Genomic DNA, 19,818 nt, shown 5'->3' on the forward strand with positions numbered 1-19,818 from the left:
GGCTCCCACAGTGCATCGCGGTGCCCGTCGTGAGGGGAGGAGGAGCCGCCATGAAGAGGGAGGTGGAGCTACCGTGACGGATGAGGCAGATCAGCCGTGAGGGGAGGAGGAGGAGCCGCCATGGCGGGTGAGGCGGGGCCGCTGTGAGGGGAGGAGGAGGAGCCGCCATGGCGGGTGAGGCGGGGCCTCTGTGAGGGGAGGAGGAGGAGGAGTAGGACTGGCCGTGAGGGCGGGGTTCTTCAGCTGCGTGACTCGGTTCTCCTGTGCATTGTAGTGGCCGTCGGTGGGATTGTTATTTTTCAGGGATAGTGTGGTTTTGATGTACCTGGGTCTCGGCCAAGGGCAGGTTGGACATGACTTGGAGCAACCTGGTCTAGTGGGAAGTGTCCCTGCTCATAGCGGGGGACGGAGCTGGGTGAGCTTTAAGGTCCTTTCCCACCCAAACCGTTCTGGGATTCTGTGATTTTCCGCAGCGTGAAATCCCAGAATTCGATGTCCTGGTTCCTGAGGAGGCAGTTTAAACACGCCTTATAGGCACTTTTCCACCTGCAGATTCCTCGAGATTAATTCCAGGTTTCTATGTGGGCAAAGATTTTTAAATAAAAAATATTTTTTTAAATTTAAAAATAAAAAAATCGTAGGTAAATTGGGAATAAAGGAGCCCTGAGTCACGATTTGAAAATGACTTATTAGGTGGTTTTATGCTTATGAGTCGAATATGGGAAAGGTGAAAGCAGAATCGGGACTTGCTTGAATAAATCATCTGGGGTCATTTTAACAATTTCAACCCTTGAGTGTTTTGATAAAAAAGTGGGTTCTGTTGGGTAAGGGCTATCTGAGGAGTGTTACATTGTATGCAGTAATGTGTTTTGAAAGATAACAAATAGTTTTCAAGTAAATAAGCACTTGGCAGCATGTAGAAAGTAGTTTGCTGGTTTTTTTGTCTCCAGTTGGCATAAGCAGACCAGTTGTGACCTCTGTGTTGTTACAGAAATCAAGGATTGGTACATTTTCAGCTGCTTTTTGTGCCCTTGTGATCACTGCCGTAGAGTCAGGGTCACTGTAATGAATTCATAATCCTAGGAATAACAGTAGGCTTCATGCTTGAAAACCATTTTTCGTAACTTTATGGAAGTTTTGAAATGATAAAGCTGTCCTAAACTAGGAGAAAATCAACAAAACTAAAAAGACTCATGACATTTATCTATTTACATGCCCTGTGTTAGCATTACCAGCCCTTCTGTGCAAAGGTTATTGCTGAAATTCCTGAGGGATTCCTGCCTGCCTGCCTATTTCTGCCTTTTTCAGACACTGAGATGGCAAAAGCCTCGAATAAATCAAGATTCCTGGTTTTTGAGATGGATAGGAATAAGGGATAATGGTTCTGCTTTTAAATCTTGAGTTGGATTGCTATTTTAAGCTACTAAAATGCACAGCCCTTGCTCTCTTGGTTTTCCACAGCTGTAAGTGCAAAGGATGTTTTGTGCCCACCTAGAGAAAAATATATATTATATGCTGCTGCAGCTGTTGAAATAAGTGCTGGTTACCTTAGTTTTAAACAATATTGGTGATTGTTTAATTTCAGGTGAATTTAGAGACTGCCTCATAATGAAAAATTTTTTGCATTTTCTTAATCTTGAACAATGTTACTTGACTTTTGGGGCTTTTTTTCTTATCTTGGAGCAGCACCATGAAGCTTGCTCTATTATAGTCTCTATTAATTTTATTTTCATTCTGCCTTATTATTAGGGTATTCCAGAAAGTTGTTTTCCTGTTCATTCTCTCTCTGTAAACATCATTTCCAATAATACATCCGTGGATAATGCAGTATGTTACTGTGTGCAAGGATGTCCTCACTTCAGCCAAGTGGGAATGTGAGGTGATTATTGCCAAGAATGGTTAAAGGAATGCACTTTTTTCTTTCCAGGAGATTAAAAGCTCTGGAATCTGAGGCCTCAGCTCTGTTATGCTATAGGAAAAGAGCAATGGAGCTTGAACTAAATTATCAATGTTTAAAATATGTGCAAAATATGTTATTTCAATTAAGACATTGATAATTGTCTCTGGCTTCTTCCATTTATATTTTTAAATGTTTCCATTCTTGTTTTGTTTTTATATGGCAGCTGCTACTGATTGTGTAAAACCTTGCTAACCTGAAAATATGAATTTAACTGATGCTGCAAAGGATGTTTCATAAAAAAATCGTCTGCCTGAGGGGATTTTTCCAGTTCTTAAAAAAAATATCCTCAGTTTTCGAAAATATACTTTTATATAAGTATATTAGTTTATAAATTTGTGATTGTTTGGTTTGGGATTTTTTTATTACTATTTTTTAAAGGCTTTAGCAATTTTGACTCTGATGAGATTGTACAGGGGTTAATCCTGCCCTGCCATATCTTGTATTTTGTGATGTTTTATATATATATATATATATATATAAATAATTTAATAAAAGTGCTGCTGTGGCAGCCATGCACATGGAGTCCATTTTTATCCATTTTCAGAGCTTCTTCCTTGGCCCTTTCTCTAAAGGAACTGAAATTGCAGAGCTCAGCTGTTCTGTGTGTTGTGAAAACTGACAAGCAAATCTTAAATCTATTTCTGTGTGTACAGATGAAAATGTACAACTTTAGGCTTTTCCAAGAGAATCCAGAGTCCTGGAAGGAATTGGGCTTTAGATGCTGCTGAAAACCCCAGTAATGCAGCAGTCTATTTCTGGGTGCTGAGATCTCATTGCTAATGTAATCCCTGGATATCAAACACAGATTAGTTCATTAACTCATCTCCTATAGCCTGCTGAGTAACTGCTACTCAAAAATAGCTCTCTCCTGTTTCTGGCCATTGATTAATTAGATTAATTCTCCCCAAATCACAGATGCTATATTTTCTGTAATTTCACTTGAAAATCAGTATATTCTAAGGACTTCCAGCCCCTTGAGATTTACCTGTCAATGGCAAAATGTATCCTTTCCTTTCTTCTATATGTTCTCTTCCTTGGACTGTTGTTGCTTCATCATGATACCATTTTTAATTCTTATTTTATTTCCTCACCGTATTTCAGACCATTTTGCAGGAGGATTTTCAGGTTCCCATCTCTTCTAGTGTTTCTTGATATTGTCATTCTAGGATATTTCTATTTACAGGAAAAAACATGTTCTTAGGTAAAAAGTTAGATTTTACTATCACCTCCAGCTTTTCCACAGTGTTCAGGAAAATCAGGATCATTGTGAGGCTTTATGGTGGGGAAAGGGAGAGGTAATCATAACACAAATACAGAATAATCTTGCTAGTTGATTTTTCAGATGATTGCTTCTTTCTATTGGAAAACTGTCTTAAAACTGCATTAATTCACTGTCTCAGTTAACAGTGGATTAGAAAGCTAGGGTTTTCATTTATGGGAACTGTTTTTTACCTCAGGCCATCACAAAAAGGATGGGCTTGGGCTGTTAAAACAAAATTTTAATAACAAACTTTGAAACCTGAAATTTTAACTTGGCTCCCATTCCAGCCTACAAACTACTTTGGATTCAGTGCTCCTTTGGGCAACTTTCCACAGAGAGAACTCTGCAGGCACTTGGCTTTTAGTGGAGCCTCGATGAGCTGACTCTTGGGCAAGCTGCAACCTCAGCACTCAGTGCTTGGGACACAAAAATAAACAGAATCCTGCTTGGTTCCAAGGTCTGGAGGTTTTCAGTGAGGCTTTTTCTTGCACTGCCAGACCCAGGGGCAGAAGCTGTCCAGGCAGCAGGAACCCAGGCCAAGGGCAGACAGCTGCAGCAAATCACATGGGCAAAAAGTGCCAGGAAAGCACTCTGCAGACAAGCTAACACGTATCTGCCTGGACTTAGCTAAGAGAAGTGCTTGAATTTAAAGAAAATTTCTGAAAATTAGGTTCTTGGCATCCACATACAGTTATTTGCATCTAATGTGATTTTTGTGTCTTGTTCCAATAAACTGCCCCTGACTTCTGTGCCTGCAGCTCCTCTGTCATTCTGTCACTGTTGTGGGTTTCAGGAATGGTTTTGAGTGCAAGCAGGGATTTTGGCCTTTAAAGCTTTTAAATTAAAATAAACACTATTTCTCTTAAGTGTCATTAATTTCATCACTTTTATATTTTTCAACTCAGTCTTTGGATTTCTAATCCACATTGAAATCAGTGAGTGAGTTCTGCAGTATGCTTAATGTGAATAATGAAAAGCTTTTTAGGGCAAATTCAGGATATTGAAATGTGGGTTTTACTTTTTCTTAGATGCATTGTTATTCTAAATGATATCACCGGTACTTTGTAAGGCTGGGCCAAGATAGAGGTTGCTTGTGGAGGAAATAAGCATGAAAAGTTACCTGAGGATGGAGTAGTTGAAGCTGAGAAAGATTCCAGGCTGTTGGAACATGTTTGCTGGTAGTTCCTCTGCACAACAACAGAGGGAGCGCTTACAGCAGGCAAGTGGAGAATCCTCCTGGCTCTGGATGAGCTGTAGGAAACTGAGCATCTCAAACAGTGCTGGGATTGCTGCTATCAACAAATATTAGTTGATTGTTATTTGTGTGAGAATGTGTGCATGTTTGTATTTTAACTGGAAGTGTATTCTCCGTAGAGAAAAAAAGCTCTGGAATGGTATGGAAATGGTTTATGCATCTGTGTTGCCGGCTTCAGTCCATCAGGTCTGTCCTTGCTTCAGGGTTTAGCGTCAGTGTGAGTGACCTGCTCTGAGTGAGCCCTCGTTAGGGAGCTGGACAAGGGGGGTGCAGTGTAGGCATGTCCCAGTGCTTGGTCTTTTTGGTTTGTTCCCTGCTAGGTCATTGCTGGAGTCTCAGTACAAAGCAGATTGTCAGGGTAATCTAGCCAATCCTGTCCAGATCACAAATGCCTGTCTAGAACAAATGTAGGCTGTGGTCACGTGCATCCACCTGCTCCTAGGGCTGCTGTGAGAACTGCCTGGGTTGTGGATCATATTAAACTGTGAGAGCCAGTATTGGCCCAGGCTGAGCCTTAAAACATGGATAATTCAGCCTTAAGGAAGGGAAGATGCCCAACTGCAGATTCCCTGCGTGCCTGTTGGCAGAGCCTCTTCCTAGCTCTCAGCCCACAGCCAGTATCAACAGGAAGAATACTGAATGTCATTTGCTATTGTAACTGTGCTACATGTTCCCAAATAACATTTATCTCAGTAATTGAGCTACATGTAGCTACTACTGGTTTGTTTCAGTTTTAATACATTTTGGCTCTCTTTAAAAGTGTACTTATTATATGGATAAATCTGCAGTTAGGATTCACAAGAGAACTGTAGTCAAAAGAAGAATTACTACTGTACAGATATTGTGTGGTTTAGGAATTGAGAAAAGTATGGAAGTTCACTTTTCAACATGTAGAGTGATATGCCCTTAAGTATCTAACCCTTAAAAAGGTAACTGAATTTACAATGTAATATAGATCAGATTTTGACCAAAAGAGTGAAAACAGCGAAAGAAAGATCATTCACTGACTGTATTACTGCACAGAAGCTGACCATGCAAGAAAGCAGTGCAGATGTGTCTGCCACGCTCCCCAGAGTGATTTCATGGTTTTTGTTTAATTTCATTGGGAAATGAAAGTGCTTATTAAATCAAACAAGACAGTGGTGGACCAAACCATAAAGGTTTTTTTTTGGGTTTTTTTTTTTTTTCCCTTTGTAGCCATTTTCACTGTGCAGCAGGGATTTCTAGCAGGGATGCATGACTGAATGGCAGGCTTGAGTTAGGTGCTTCTGTTGTTGACCTATTTACTTGTTAGTTGTTTTGTATTCAGCACCCTCTGGAAGTTTCAGAAATCAAGCTCCACAAGAAAGTGCAGGTGCAGTGTCAAATGAATACTACCTAAAGCAGACTGGGAAGGATTGTATTAGTGTGGCCCTGAGTGCCTCTTTTTCCTTCTGAAGAGCTTGGTGTCTCCCAGTCCAAGACTCAGTTGCTAATCATCCATTGAGATTTAAACCAATTTAGATGCATGCTTTAATCAGTAACCTCAAGAATTTTCAGTCACTTCATCTTGAAAAAAAAACTCCCTAAAAAATTCTCTAGCAAGATGTCAAGATACTTTACCCAGACTGTCTGTAAAAACCAAGTGGTATTTTAGCAATATTCAAACACCCAAAGTGAAGTATAAAGAAGAAATGGAATTTCATAAAAGCTAGAGGCATCTGTAAATGCCCAAGCAAGTTTAAAGATCCATGCCTTGCAGAACTTTGCCTCCAATCTCAGATATTATTTTGAAGGAAAAGTAGGTGGTTTCACAGCAGGAGAAGCATGAGAGCTGTCTTGTCACCTCACTGGTAAGAGAGATTCTGAAATATTTTGGATACTGGCAGTACTCATACTTCTTTTTTTCTTTTTATTAATCAAACTTAGAATTTATCATTTTCTCAGTGTCTGACTGACTTGGATGAAACTGTCTGGTCAAAATATGATAAAGTAGTTGTGAGTTTCTAAAATGCTTGAAGAATGACCAAAATGTACAGGTGCATAGCATCATGGTCCTATGCAATTTATTACTGCCAACCTGTGAGAAGCTGAATTTCTTCCTGTCTATACATGGCTGCTGTGCTGCAGTCACTCCCAAAGGTCAGCCACAGCATTATACCTTGATTTATGCAGAAATTAGGCTGCTAATTAACAAGATCTTACTCAATGGGAGATTAAAGCTATGGGAATGAGGGGAAATGGGAGATTACTTCCATTAAGCGTCTGTTACCCAGGACACTTACCTGAAGGAGGAAGTCATAAACTGTTCTTCCTGCTTTATGGAATTCTTCTGATTTAAAATTAATTCATTATTCATCTTCTCTCATTCATTATTCACTGGAAAAAGCACAAAACTGATCCCAGATCCACTTCCAGCTGAGTGCCCTTATCACACTGAAGATGGTTTTGCTCCACCCCCTCACTGAGAAGTTTCATTAGAGCTTGAGGAAGTGATAATATTCATTTTATTCAACTTTTGTCTTTGTGAGTTGTTTTTTTTTTTTTAATATTACTCTGACAAGTTTTATGGAGTGGAGATGGGCATAACTAAGCTTTTTGCATGCTTTAATCACAAATCTCTTATGTGATGTGAGAGTTACTACAGCTTTTACCTAATGAAAATCATGGGTAGAAGGTTATCTGTATAAAAGAATTTGTGTTGACAGATAAATGATAAATGTATTGATGAAGATTTATATTGGTAAGAGTCTATAAGTGATGTTCATTAGGACCTTTTAAGGAAAATCAGGATATTCAATTTTTTTTATGTTGTTTCTTCAAGCTCTTACCATTATTTCACTTTTTTTCTTCTACCTTCCTTGTATCCCCCACAGGCAAATTATCCTTATACTTGAAATCTCAGCATGGGAGGAGCAATCTTTCCCTGACAGAAGATTAATGATATTAGCATGGTGACCTAATAGGGTAAATGTGGTCTATTTCCATCCCTCTGTAATCCCACTGAAATCCATGAGTCACACTAAGGATGTTTGGCCTTAGTCCCTTTCCTTCCCTGAACTCCATGACTTTTTTTGCTCTCAAAGCTGGATACAACCACCTGATTTGTTGAAGCCATTGGTCAGAGCCATGGAAAAGGCACCTCCTGCAATGATCCAGGCTCTCCCAAGCCTAGAGACAGTAACACTTGTGACAGATCATTTTGAAACTTCCAGATGTGCTGAGAAATCCTGGTCATTTTATTCCAAATTAATTGATGGAATCTGCTGTCTAGTCACAGCGCTTGAGACTTCATTAATTAAAGCTTCTCCCTGAATTTAGTAAGCCATAAATTCTGGACTGTGTTTTGCTCTGATGATACTCAGTCTGACTATTCTGCTGGAGAGCTGAAAATGGAAGTAGGTTATCTCTGGAGAAAGCAGAGCAAAAAATGAAGGATTATCTTCTGAGCTTTTTGTGGTTGGGTCTGTCAGCCTTGAACTCCAGTTGTTCTCTATTTTATGCTCTGCAAAAATAAGCATAGTCTAAAATTTCTTTTAAAAAGTTCTATAAATACAGTGCAGGGGCAGGATTAGCAAGCATGCAGCTGCTGAAGGCATTTGGGTAAGATGGAGTAAATTAATTTTGAATGAAGTTTATATTGATATGAAATTGTAAAGGCCAAATAATTTCCCTGTAACTCCCCATTAGTACCTGATGCAACTGGAGCACCTAACTAAGTGTGCTTCTATTTCAGAGTAAAAATTAAATTATAAATTATATAAATTAAATGTAATTAATTAAATTAAATTCTAGTAAAAAGAGAGTGAAGTGTCATTTGAGATGTGTTAGCACAGGCTATTCCAGGCTTGATGTTGCAAGTGAGGGTTGCTCCAAAGCAGGAAAACCTGCTTCCCTGGGATCACCAGAGCATCAAGTAGCCAATTACAAGCATTTTGTTCATAAACCATCAAGGGAGGGGCAGCAGCCCATGGAGTTTCATAAACTGCAGAAACACAAAACCATGTAAGAAGAACGCTATTAAAAAAAAAAAAAAAAAGAAAAAAGAAAAGGATTTCTTGCAATAAAACAATATTAGAAAAGAAATCTCTGCTGGATATCTTGCAGAGATTATTATTTCTTGCAGAGCTATAGCACCGAGACGACATTCTCATTTCACCAGATATTGCTCAAATACCAAGAGACAGACAGCAAAGATGAAAGGAAAGCACACTACAAATATTGAAGTAGATCTGGAAAGGTCATTGATAGACACTTTTGTTCTGGTTACTTTTCTGAATTCTAAAATACACAATGAAAGGAGCAGAGGGGGAGAGAGACTGCATAATAATTTGAATTTTTTAGATCACATTCTGACTCTAGAGATTAATTGCTGGTTAATTTGTACATCTGAGTTCTACTAGGACCAAAATTAAAGAGTAACAAATGTGGTTGCATTATGAATATAATCTGGATGTGTAGATAAGCTTAACAACTACTTTCTTGACAGCCATGAGTGTTAGGTTATTTTATTGATAATTGCACAAAAATATAAGGTAGTTGCAAAATGCCCAGCACCTAATAAGGGTGTTGCACCTCACTCAGCCGAGCCGCTCATTTCCTGAGGCTGCTGCTGTGGGGTCAGAGCTGCTGCCAGAGCACACAGCTGGGCCAGGCCCCTCTCCCTGCTCCCCTCCTCAGCTGCCGTTGCTCAGGCAACAGGATCATTCAGCAGCAGAGGAACAACAGGAGGAAACTGTGAGGAGTGGGAGGAGAGAGATTTCCCAAGGGCTGTGGAAAGGGTGGAGGAAAGAGAGGGAGAATATTGGTACTTGTTTCAGAGAAGATATTTGCCCTTGTTTTACAGAACGGTGCCAGAGGCTCCTTCCATCACTGCAGTTATGCTGCTTTCTGAGCTTCCCATTTGGAGCAGCTCCTTTCCCTCTCTTGGCTTTTGCAAGAGGGGAGCAGATGGAATGAGGTGCCAGGCACTGCAGAGTGTTGATATCCTCCTGGAAGGGTGTGCCTGCAGGTTCATGCAGGTGCCTTTACCTGGTGAGCTTGGGATGAGGCCTCATCTGCTCAAAGCGCTCTGGCACACACGAGCAGCGGGACCTCGAGGAGCCACTGCCGGCACTCAGGGCTTCTCCTCCCCTGGGCTCTCAGGAGATCATGCTCTGTGTCTAGGGGGCTCTTGCCTCACAAATCAGAAATCTCCTGGTAGCTGCTTTACCAAGTAGGGAAGATAGATAGTAAAATGAAAAAAGCACAACCCCACACACCTCCCCACATTTCTATAACTGCATTTGTGGTATTGATTCATTTATCAAAGCTGGTCAAAGGAAGAACTTGTTATTGAAATGTCTTTAAACTTAACACTGGTGAAAAATAAATACTTCTTAGTTCTTAACATTACCTCTTCATTCTAATTTGATCTCATAGCTATTAGTTTTATTTCATCAGTACCAGAACATGAACACTCTGTAGGCTTAATGCAGTCTGTCCTTGCAATTCTGATTTCAAGTTAATTAAAACTGATTGGCTGACCTGACATTTGTATTTATCACATCTTATGAAGGATCCAGGTTTTCCTTCACATAAATTTTACTGCTGTTCTCTGCTAGCTCTTTTGTGCAAAAAAGCTTTACATTATGTCAGATACAGTAAAAAAAGCATCCTTAATCTTTAGAACTTGCATTGCAGTCAAAGTTACTATCACCAACAAGATTTTCCCCCTTAATTGCAAAGAATTCTATTATTTGGGTCAAACTGTTTGTTTTCATGGTCATTTTTTGAAAGTTCTGTAATGAATTCTTACAGCAATGCTGACAAAAATCTTGGTCATAATTGTATGATTAGCACTTCTCATGTTGGCCAATATTATTATCTCATTACTTTCCTTGTAGAAAATTTACATGTGTTGTGTCTCATCTCTAATTGTAAATTCCTTGGAGCCCTGATTGTCTTTTGTTCTATATATAGTTGTCCTGCAAATGAAGTCTTGCTCATGAGCTCTTGTGCAGCATGGGAACAGAAATCAGAACTTCCCCCTGCACATTTTTCCATTAAAATGGGCAGTGAAGGCAGCAGCAGAACAGTGACATGGACAGACTTGTTCATGCTGTTTGGGGTGGGGAAATACCCAAAGGTGGTATTGCCACTTCCGCAGAACAAGGATTCATTCGAGTTTTTACACTTTGCCTCCAAGTTTGAAGTTCATCTCGAGAAGAACAGTTGGCTACATTTGTATCAGTCCCCACAGAGGGAATTCCTTGGGATGAGATGTAAAATTTAGAGCCAGTAAGAGGAATAAATAGAATTTATTATATTTAAATATAATCAGGGTAAGGAGTGGTAAGGTAAGTGGAAAGGTGTCAGAAAGGGAAGAAGAGTTAGTTAAGAGTCATATCCAAGGTAATGAGTGCTATGGAAAGTACAGGAGTAAAGAGCTGGCAGAGAGAATGGTGATTCTGTGCTGGAATCTGAGGCACTTAAGTGGTATTTAATGTTTTGGGGCACAGCATCCAGGATCTCACATTTGATGGGAAGCTGTGACTTTGTACTGTGAATGTGTGATTCCATAAAAATGTACATGTCACATCATCAGTTACATAAATAGTTGGTTTGGTTTTGTTACCCTTTTCATCTGTGAAAGAATTGATGGCTCAAGAACAGGAAGAACAGAGAGGAACAGTGTAGTGCTACACAGAGAGAAAAGCTGAAAGAGGAGAGACCTGGGTGTGAGTGAGGAAGGAGGAGAGGAAAGTTTAATATTATTTATGAACATTGAGATGGGAGAAAAACAAATCAGGAGAAAACTGTAGGAGAGAATATAGAAATTTAAGGCAGCATAGGCACTCCTTGAGCTGTGAAAATCAAATAATGCAAATTTTCTGGGTGAACAGCAGGGAATGCTCAAGAAAGCAACCGTGAATTCATAAGAAAGATTGAAGGAATACCTTCAGAAAACAGGTATAGCTTTATTTTTCAGATAGAAAAGACTGTCATCCAGTGAGCCTTCAGCTGGTGGCTGTACAGCTTGTATGCCTTTCCTTTTTAATTCCTCTAGGGGAGTCTGTTTTGGTTTTTTGGGTTTGTTGTTTGGTTTTTTTTAGTATACAAAATGCTCATTTTCACTGAGCTCTTCAGCAGAAAGAGACATAGAAATCCAAAAAATGAATGGAATTGTTTACAGTCATATCAGTATTTAACTTCAAACTCCGAAAAGTGGAATTGGTTAGGAGGGAGTATTTCTTTACAGTGTGGGTATTATGGAAGTGTTGTTCTGGGAAGATTATAGTTTTCTCCTCTGGGATATTTGAAACTGGATTGAAGAGCAGAGAGGTGAGTGGTGGGTTACTGAACGTGGATCGGTGCCACATGCAGCTGAAGCAGCACCGCTTTGCCATTTCCAGCAGGGCTGTATCTTTCATTAGACTCACAGGCAAGTAATGCTGGTGAATTTACATCCCAGCAGTTTCTTTCCAGGCTGGGATTTGAAGTGCAAACAGGAACTGGCAGCTGCTCGTGGAATATTTGAATACAAGGTTATATTCAGGATTTTCCTTCAGCACTGAGTATGGGTATAAATATTCTTATGCATCAGGATTAATACATCCCTCATTAGCTGCACATGTCTAAATCCTCTTTGCACTGAGATACTTACAGGGTGGGTTTAGTTATTCTTAGGGTTGATCCTTTGGCAAAAAAATGTATGACAGGGTTTAATAGTTGTACACTTGCTTCTGCTAAGCCCTGCTATTAAATATACTTCTAATTTCCATTTGGTGAATATATGCAATTTGTCTTCATAGCTGTGGTTGTAGGAACAGGTTTGTATTTTTCTTTAGCTAATGTTTCCAAACTGAGTTTTGTGTCATCAGCAGAGAATTTCAGAGCTGAATTTCTTCCTCATTCTACGGCCTGCATGTGGCAGGAGGTTTTTTTGGAGAGGAACAGCTCAGTGGTCTTTTCATTCTAAAATGCTTCTGGAAATTCCCTGTTTGATTCATACACTTGCAAATTTAGACTGTGTTTGTCACACACAAATAATGCTAAATTCTCTTGTGCCTCGTTGGAATATCTGACTCTTAGAGGTATTTATTCTGCTGGGTTTGGAATGACAAAGATCTGTAGAAACAACAGTTTGTTCTTCCCAGAACACTGTGTGATGCCTTTGTCAGTCTCTCTAGGAATAGGCATGAACTGGAGTCTTACATCCGTGTGTTTGTGAGCTCAGGGAAATGGGGATTCATGGTTTTGAGTCCAGATCTTGGCACAAATCACACTTTTATCTCTCAGCAAGAGGTGAATCGGCCTCACTGCACCTCAGAATGACCACGACGCTTTGAGTCGTCTAAATCAGACCTAAATTTTGGGGCTTGGGATCAACTGTTGAGACACGGTGGGGTACCGGCAGCAGCATAAACAGAGCAGGCTATGGTTTAGGAGCTTTGCTGGACGTTGTGGGTAGCACATTCCCACCGCTGGAAGGGAAAATTCCTCATGGAAGTGCAGGGATGGCCGTGATCAATAAAGTGCCGGCAGGTGGCGCCCGAGAACACCGAGTGCCGCACCCGCTCTTGGCTCGGTGTCACCTGGTGCAGCTCCCGAGGATCTCCCGTGGGATGATGTCTCCTGGAATTAAATCCTGCAGCAACAAGTAATGCACCAAAGCGACACCCACCCATTGTTCCCGCAAGAACCGAAGCTGTGTGGAGGCTGGTTGCAGCGCTAGTGACAGGGACAGACAAGCACTGCGAGATTCAGAGGGTAATGCCCATGGCAGGAGGAAAAAATCCTTCCAGATGTGGCTTCACTAAGTAGTCACTTGTCTGAAATAAATCCGTATGGCAGATAAACCCCTTATAAAGCCTTGCAGAAGGCCAGGCCACTGCAAATAAATAACTGCTTAGGTGGGTGTAATAGGGATGGCATGTCAGGAATTACTTTTTTTTTCCTTAGTCATGCTTTGCAACATGTGTTCAAATATTTCTTTGCTTTCATAAATATTGGAGAGAATAAGATGGGAGACTAGATGGTGGAGCTTCATTCTATTGCTCTCAGCACTCAGGTGAAAACACAGAGGGATTAAAGATGGATTAGATAAGCATTCTTGAGGGAGTAGAGAACTCTGGGAACAGTGCTCTGGCCTATTAATTGTGAAGGATGCAAAAAACTGCCTGGCCCTTTTCTGGTTGGAAAGGCATGATATTTATCTTGGGTTTTATCTCATGTACAGCTTGGTTTTGTTGGATTGGATGATTATTTTTCCCCTGCATATCTTTCTTTTTAACTGTTTCGGGGTACCCAGTGTGTCTGCACAGTTCTGTCCAGGTGTCCTTTCCCTGGAGTGTCCCATGTGCCTTAAAATGTCAGCAGGACCGAAAATAAAACTGGGACCCATAAATGAATACTAAAACTGCCATGTAATGCCAGCTTGTCAAGATACTAAAGTTTACTTTTAGGCAATTTATTCTCTATGGAATTCTTTGCCTGATTATTTATTGTTGACTTCTATGGGAAGGAAGCGAGGCCGTGCCATGAATATACTTTGTGTGCCTATTTTGATTTAATCTTGTGTATTTGCTAGATGATGGGAGTGAAGGAGAGTCAGAGCAGGTAATTATTATGTGTTAATTAGTGCCCTAATGCTATATTTAATTAAACTTTTAGTAGCAACAGATTACAAATATTCCTGGGAAATAAGTTCCTCTTTGTGAAGCAGGGCCATTGTGGTACAGCCTAAGCACAAACCCACAGACTGACAGCTTGCATCATCCACCACTGATTTTTCTGTAGGGAAAGATAAGAACACGGGTAACGAAGGGCAAAGTGTCAGTGTCACCATTTTAGCAGCTGAATCTATTCTGTCTGTCTCCTGCCAAACAGCCTATTAAACCTTTTAGCATTATGATGTCTGTGACAGTAGGAGTTGGTCCCATTTATACTAATAGCTTTACTGAGAGAGTAGCAGCAATACCCTTCAATAGTCCTACAAATAAAATCCCACATGTACATGGAACACAAATTGTTTAAAATGTGTTGTTTTCAGTGTATTGTAGCATATATGTTGCCAACCTAAGGCTGTTTAACACATAGCCTAGGCGGTGTGTCACTGCATGGGACTGAAAGTATGAGACTGTGTCTGTAATTTTCATTTATTTTATGGCTTCTGTTGAACTATTTGACCCCTTACAAATCCCTTTGTCTCTTTTCTTCCATGTATCCTCTTTGTAATTCTCAGTATAGTTCAGGATGGCACAATGAAAATGTGCCAAGCTGAGCAGAAGTCCATTTCTAAGACCTGTCAAAAACATTTTCTCAGCCTTGCTGCACTTCAAAGCAACAAAGTTATCCTTTCCTAAGGTTTGCTTCCTTGCTTAGCAGTAGTTCAGAAATTCAATATGCCATTTGCTTATGCACCGTGATTTGTTTCTCAGAAAAAAGCTACTTTGTTGTGGTGATGCTGGTTTGGTTTCCCGAAGTACAAATATTGTTAGAGATTTCAATGAGTTATGGCACTGTTTAGAAACAGATCTCAAAGATTTTCATCCCACTCAGCTGGGACTGAGTTCTGTCAAATTGCAGTGTGCAAGGTACTGAAGGAATGGGCAGAGACTGAACTCTTGTTCATGGTGAGACATGACACCGTGGTGATCCAAAAACCTAATCAAACAAAAAGAAGGCAAGGGTAGGCGTGTAGCCAGTGAATATTTTGTCAAAATTAAAAATGAAACTGTGGCAGTAAAACTCCTCACATCCTGTGGAAAGTGTTGCTGTTCACTGGGCACACTTGGAAGAAAAAGCTTCTAAGACTTTTGGAGGCACTGGCAGAGGCCTCCTGCTGGAGACTGTCTGAGCATATTATTCCATGAACAAAGACAACCCTCAGCCTCAGCAAGAGAGACCTGTGTTCTAGATTAACACTACAATCAAATAAAAAAATTAACTGGCAGTGAAATGAGCAGAGAGGGAAAACTGCCCCGATTTGCCTATGCAAATGCAGTACCTGTTGTGTACGTGTTCTGTGGGAAACAGCTCAGCAAACCCACACTGGGATTGCTCCTGTCCACACTTGTGCTGCCACGCTATGCAAATGTTTACATTCCCACATGTTTCTTCTGTACATTTCCCTTCTCTTTAGCTCCCTCCCCAAATCATTAAATAATTAAACAGTGTATTTCCTGCAAAGATCTGTTGGCCAGTAGGTTTATTTCCAACTTTGCTACTGACCAGGGTTGTAATTGCTGCAAACTGTGGCGTAAAGCAGTGTTTCTATTTCATGGTTTAGTTTGGTTTTCTTACTCGGTGTTTACAAAGGTACTGCTGCTGTGCTGTCAATACCCATTTTTTGGTATCTTTCTGGTTAAATGAAGTTTTCCTCTGTCAGGCTTTCAAGTCACCAGATGCTAGCAAGGCAGGCTGAGAGGTCTAAGCTGATAGAAGATTTTGTCCCCAAAGCTGCAGTCTGGGGAAACCTCCAGTAAATTCCTGCTCCCCATATGCTGTTGTACAGAACAACATGTGGTGTCCTGCTGTCCTTTCCAGGGAAGCAGTGTTTGCCAGGGTGAGCTCTGTCTGCCACTAAGATGGATGAATTCATTTTTTGCAAGGTTTTGAACACAGCTATGGGTATCACTTCCAGGCTCTGGTATCTGTGCAGAATGAACTGATCTTGAGACTTCCAGGGGGGGAAAAAAGCATCAGAAGAGAGAAAATTGGTGTTTCTTCCACTAGATGCTCTTTAAGGACAGGAGATATGCAAATTCCTTTGGATTTCTTTATATCAGACTGCAGTTACAGCACGCTGCTGCTGGCTGTGTCCCCACTCAGCCCTTTGCTCCTTGATGGGCACTGCAGTAAAGCCTCAGAATATTTACAGTGCTGCCATAGTGTTTGTGTCTCCCACATGCAGTGGATTTGGCCTTCATTTTCAGGATTTTCTTATGCCACTGAAGATTTCTTCATTTGGGTTTAGTGAGCAGAGATCTCCCAGCTCCTCCTTAAAGCCTTCCTGCTGAGGCCCCACCATTTTCTGTTAGGTAATTGAGGTTATTGTAACACTTTACTTGAGGGGCATACAAGAGAACAGACTTCATCTGATATTCCAAAATAAATGCTGACACAGTTTTTCAGTTAAAAAAAGTTTGTCAGAATATTTTAGAAACTAACAATTAGATGCTAATATTTCTAGACTAACAGGAATAGAAATCAGAATTAATGAGTTCTCTGCAGGTACATCTGTCACATATTTAGTGATATGAGGCATATTTCATGCTCACAGCACTCTGCCAACATTATGCAACCCTTGTAATAGCTCTCTGCAGTAAATACCAATTTTGCTTTGCTGCTAGGGAAAATGAAACTCAGTTCCAGGCATGACACCCTGAGCCTTTAAGAGTGTCTCCCCCTAAAGTCAGTGGATATAGACATTACTTGGGCTGTCTGTGGACTTGAGGGGATTATTCATGACTGCAAATGTCCTTGTCTAAGCCCTCTGCACAGTGTGGAAGTTCTGGCTGCCATCACTCTGCATGGCCTGCATCAGTTGCTGAAGCCCCAAATACAGAGGAGCAGCAATTTCCAAACATACCTGTTGAGCTGCTCATGGCTCCTGAGATGGAGATAAACGCTAAATAAATACAATTGCTTGCAGAACAAAGTTTAACCTGAAACAACACTGTCAGGTTTTCAGTGGGTGGTAATTAAGGGACCTGATTTGTCTCTGTTACCATTCTGCCCTGTGTAAAATTACAGTAATAATTGCACCCATCTAAGAAGAAACTGAAAGCATAAATATTTCCCTAGTGCTGAAACAGTGTTGATCTAATAGAAATACGTCTTAATATTTCTTTTGATAGAATAAGGGTACCAAGCTAATGTGCCAGGCACTGCTGTCCTTGAGAGTGCGCATTCACTGACAGAGGCATCCTCTTCTTTTGGCAAACTGTGTTCATTCCAAATAAACTGAGAGACACTGGGCTCTTCCAGTCTTTCCATAATTTACAATATGGCCATAAAAAATTGCATCTGTAGTTCATTTAACCTGAAGTTCCTAAAAGAGTTACTCATAATTGGAAATTTGTTTCGAATTCCCTGCTTTTTACTCATTTGGCTTGTTCTCACCTTTAGTCACAAGTAGTATAATTGTTATGACTATTAGGAGTTTTTGAGGTAAAAGTTTAATATAAGGAGCACAGGCATGATAGTTTCAACAGCTGCTGCAGTTCTACCTGAGATATTGGTGTTGGCAGGCATTGAATTCACTCCCCCAAACCAGAAAAGCCACTCCTGATTGCTTTGAGCATGGTCCTGGGAGATGTTCCTGGTTTTATTTGAACTACCACATTTCCTGATGGGATAATTCCATGTATGACAGATGTTTTCAGGCACAGAGGGGGACCTAAAAGAGGAGCTTTAAATTTGATCTTAACTTCTCTCATATCCAGGGGCTGTTTGAAGGTCTGTGGGAATCCCATTAAAAGCTTAATTTCTAAAGTTTAGTTCTAATTCTGAATTTCCCCTGGGCTAGAAATAAGAAGGATTTTTCTCACCTGGATCTCTGGTATATATTGTGTCTTTGACATCACTCTTGGTGGCATTGACAGAACAGGAAACCTTTCATTTTGTCCATTAAGGGAATCTCCATTTACCCTGTATGTTAACAACTTTTCTCATGAACACAGACTGTGCCTCATAATTTTGTTCTTGAACTGTATATAAGAAATTATTCCTTATCTTGGGAAATGGATACTGCACTACATGGAAGTATTTTGGTTTCCAGAAATATCTCCTGCTGCACACGAGTTATGAGGCTTCCCTGTCAGTGCTAACACACCTGCCAAGCTCTGTGGTAACACCATTTTTCCCTTCCTTTGTGGTGCCTCAGAACATCTGTTGTTTTGTGCCTGTGCTTTAAGATTGGTCTCTTCCTGCAGACCAGCATCCAGCCAAAAGAACCTCTTTACTCCCAGATCATCTTGGCTACTGCCTAGGAACTTCCCAAGCTTGTGACCAGAATTACCCAGCAGCACTCATTATTAGTTCCCTCACAAGGGCTTTTCGAGAATATCTTCCTTTTTAAGGATGTAGAAATAAGAGCTGTTGATAAGAACTGGTGATGCTTCACTGCTGTCAGTGTCCCTGGACTAAAGAAACCAGTGTACTTCTGTTGCTGTTCTTTTGCTTTATTTTTGAGCTGTAGCATCTGGAAGGACTTTTTTTGAAAAGGAAAAGTAAATCCAGGGTGATGTAATCCCGACAGGACAGTCCTGATGACTGCAGGCTGAACCATGGGCTGTAACAAGTGCTGGCTTTTCCCCTCAGGCCATGTCTGCAATGGAAATTGCGGTGTGGCTTCCAGGGATCCAACCTGACCTGAACTAGACTGTCCAGAAACAGGAGGAATTAGCCCATGGCAGACTCTCCTCAGGATCACTGCAGCCAGAGAACATCCAGGTCTGTCAAACAAGCTGGTCTTGTTTAAAACTAGTTTTGGTTTCTTTTCTCAAGCTTCAGTAAGGATCCATCCAGTTCTGGTTTCCCCACTTCAGTCTAAGGAAAATACTCTGTGCTACAGGAAAAGCTTTATCAGCTGTGAGTAACAAATGCTAGGTGGGGCCAGTAATTTCTGTACAATGTATTTAAAGGCCGCACAAGCATCAGCAACTAGGTGAGAAAGGATGCTGAAGTGGAAGGGGATCATGTCTTGGGTCCATCCTCCATCTGAAAGGGGTGTTGAAACTGCATCAAAACACCAATAACTCTGCTTTGATGCTACTAAAATAAGTTCCTAAGAATGATGTATGAGAAAATAGGATGGGTTTAATTATTTTGATGTAATCTGTGAAGTTTAATTAGGTATCCAATTTTAAATCCAATTATGTTTGTGTGTGGCTTTAGCACTCCCTCTTAATTCAAGAGGCCATGTGACCATATTATTCTCTCACAGACTGCCCTGCAAACGGCCTGTAAAGTTAAAATGTTCATCAGAAATATTCATTCGTTTTCTTTGTGACCTTCTTTATTTCTGAAAATCTGTTTACTAACAATCTACAAAGTGTGAGTCAGATTCACTTTAAAAAGCAGAAAAATGACAGACTTGAGTCAGCCAAACTGTCTTTTCCTTCCTTTCTATCAGAACTGAACCTCAGGGAGGTCTCAGAGGAGGTCTCTCCTGCCTCCTTACTTTACTGAAGAAATGTTGCACCTTGCATATAATTCCAGTTTGTAAGGATTTAAATTGTAGAGAGAGTGAACTAAACTGTCCAGTGTTCAGCACCCTGTTCTGGTCCTGATCCCAGTTTGTGTCTTTTTAGGCCCCACTAGGGTCACTTGCATATTGGCCATTGCCTCAGCTTCTCCTTGAAGTCAAATGTGAGT

The 19,818-nt window shown here is 40.6% G+C and overlaps 1 protein-coding gene across 5 annotated transcripts in view; it reads left to right on the plus strand.

The window, feature by feature from the left end:
* The first annotated feature begins 12 nt into the window (after nucleotides 1-12).
* The window catches only part of RTN4 (reticulon 4), an 86,240-nt gene continuing 66,434 nt past the window's right edge, over nucleotides 13-19,818 (plus strand). For 4 of the 5 annotated variants that reach the window (XM_086875103.1, XM_086875104.1, XM_086875115.1 and 1 more), the window contains exon 1: nucleotides 15-127. The gene's annotated coding sequence lies outside the window, so the exon portion shown is untranslated. Of the gene's footprint in view, nucleotides 128-19,818 lie in introns of all 5 variants that reach the window. The other variant, XM_086875102.1, reaches the window with a different exon arrangement.

This window comes from Cyanistes caeruleus, chromosome 2 (genome assembly GCF_971803275.1).
Source record: "Cyanistes caeruleus chromosome 2, bCyaCae1.hap1.1, whole genome shotgun sequence".
NCBI lineage: Eukaryota > Metazoa > Chordata > Aves > Passeriformes > Paridae > Cyanistes > Cyanistes caeruleus.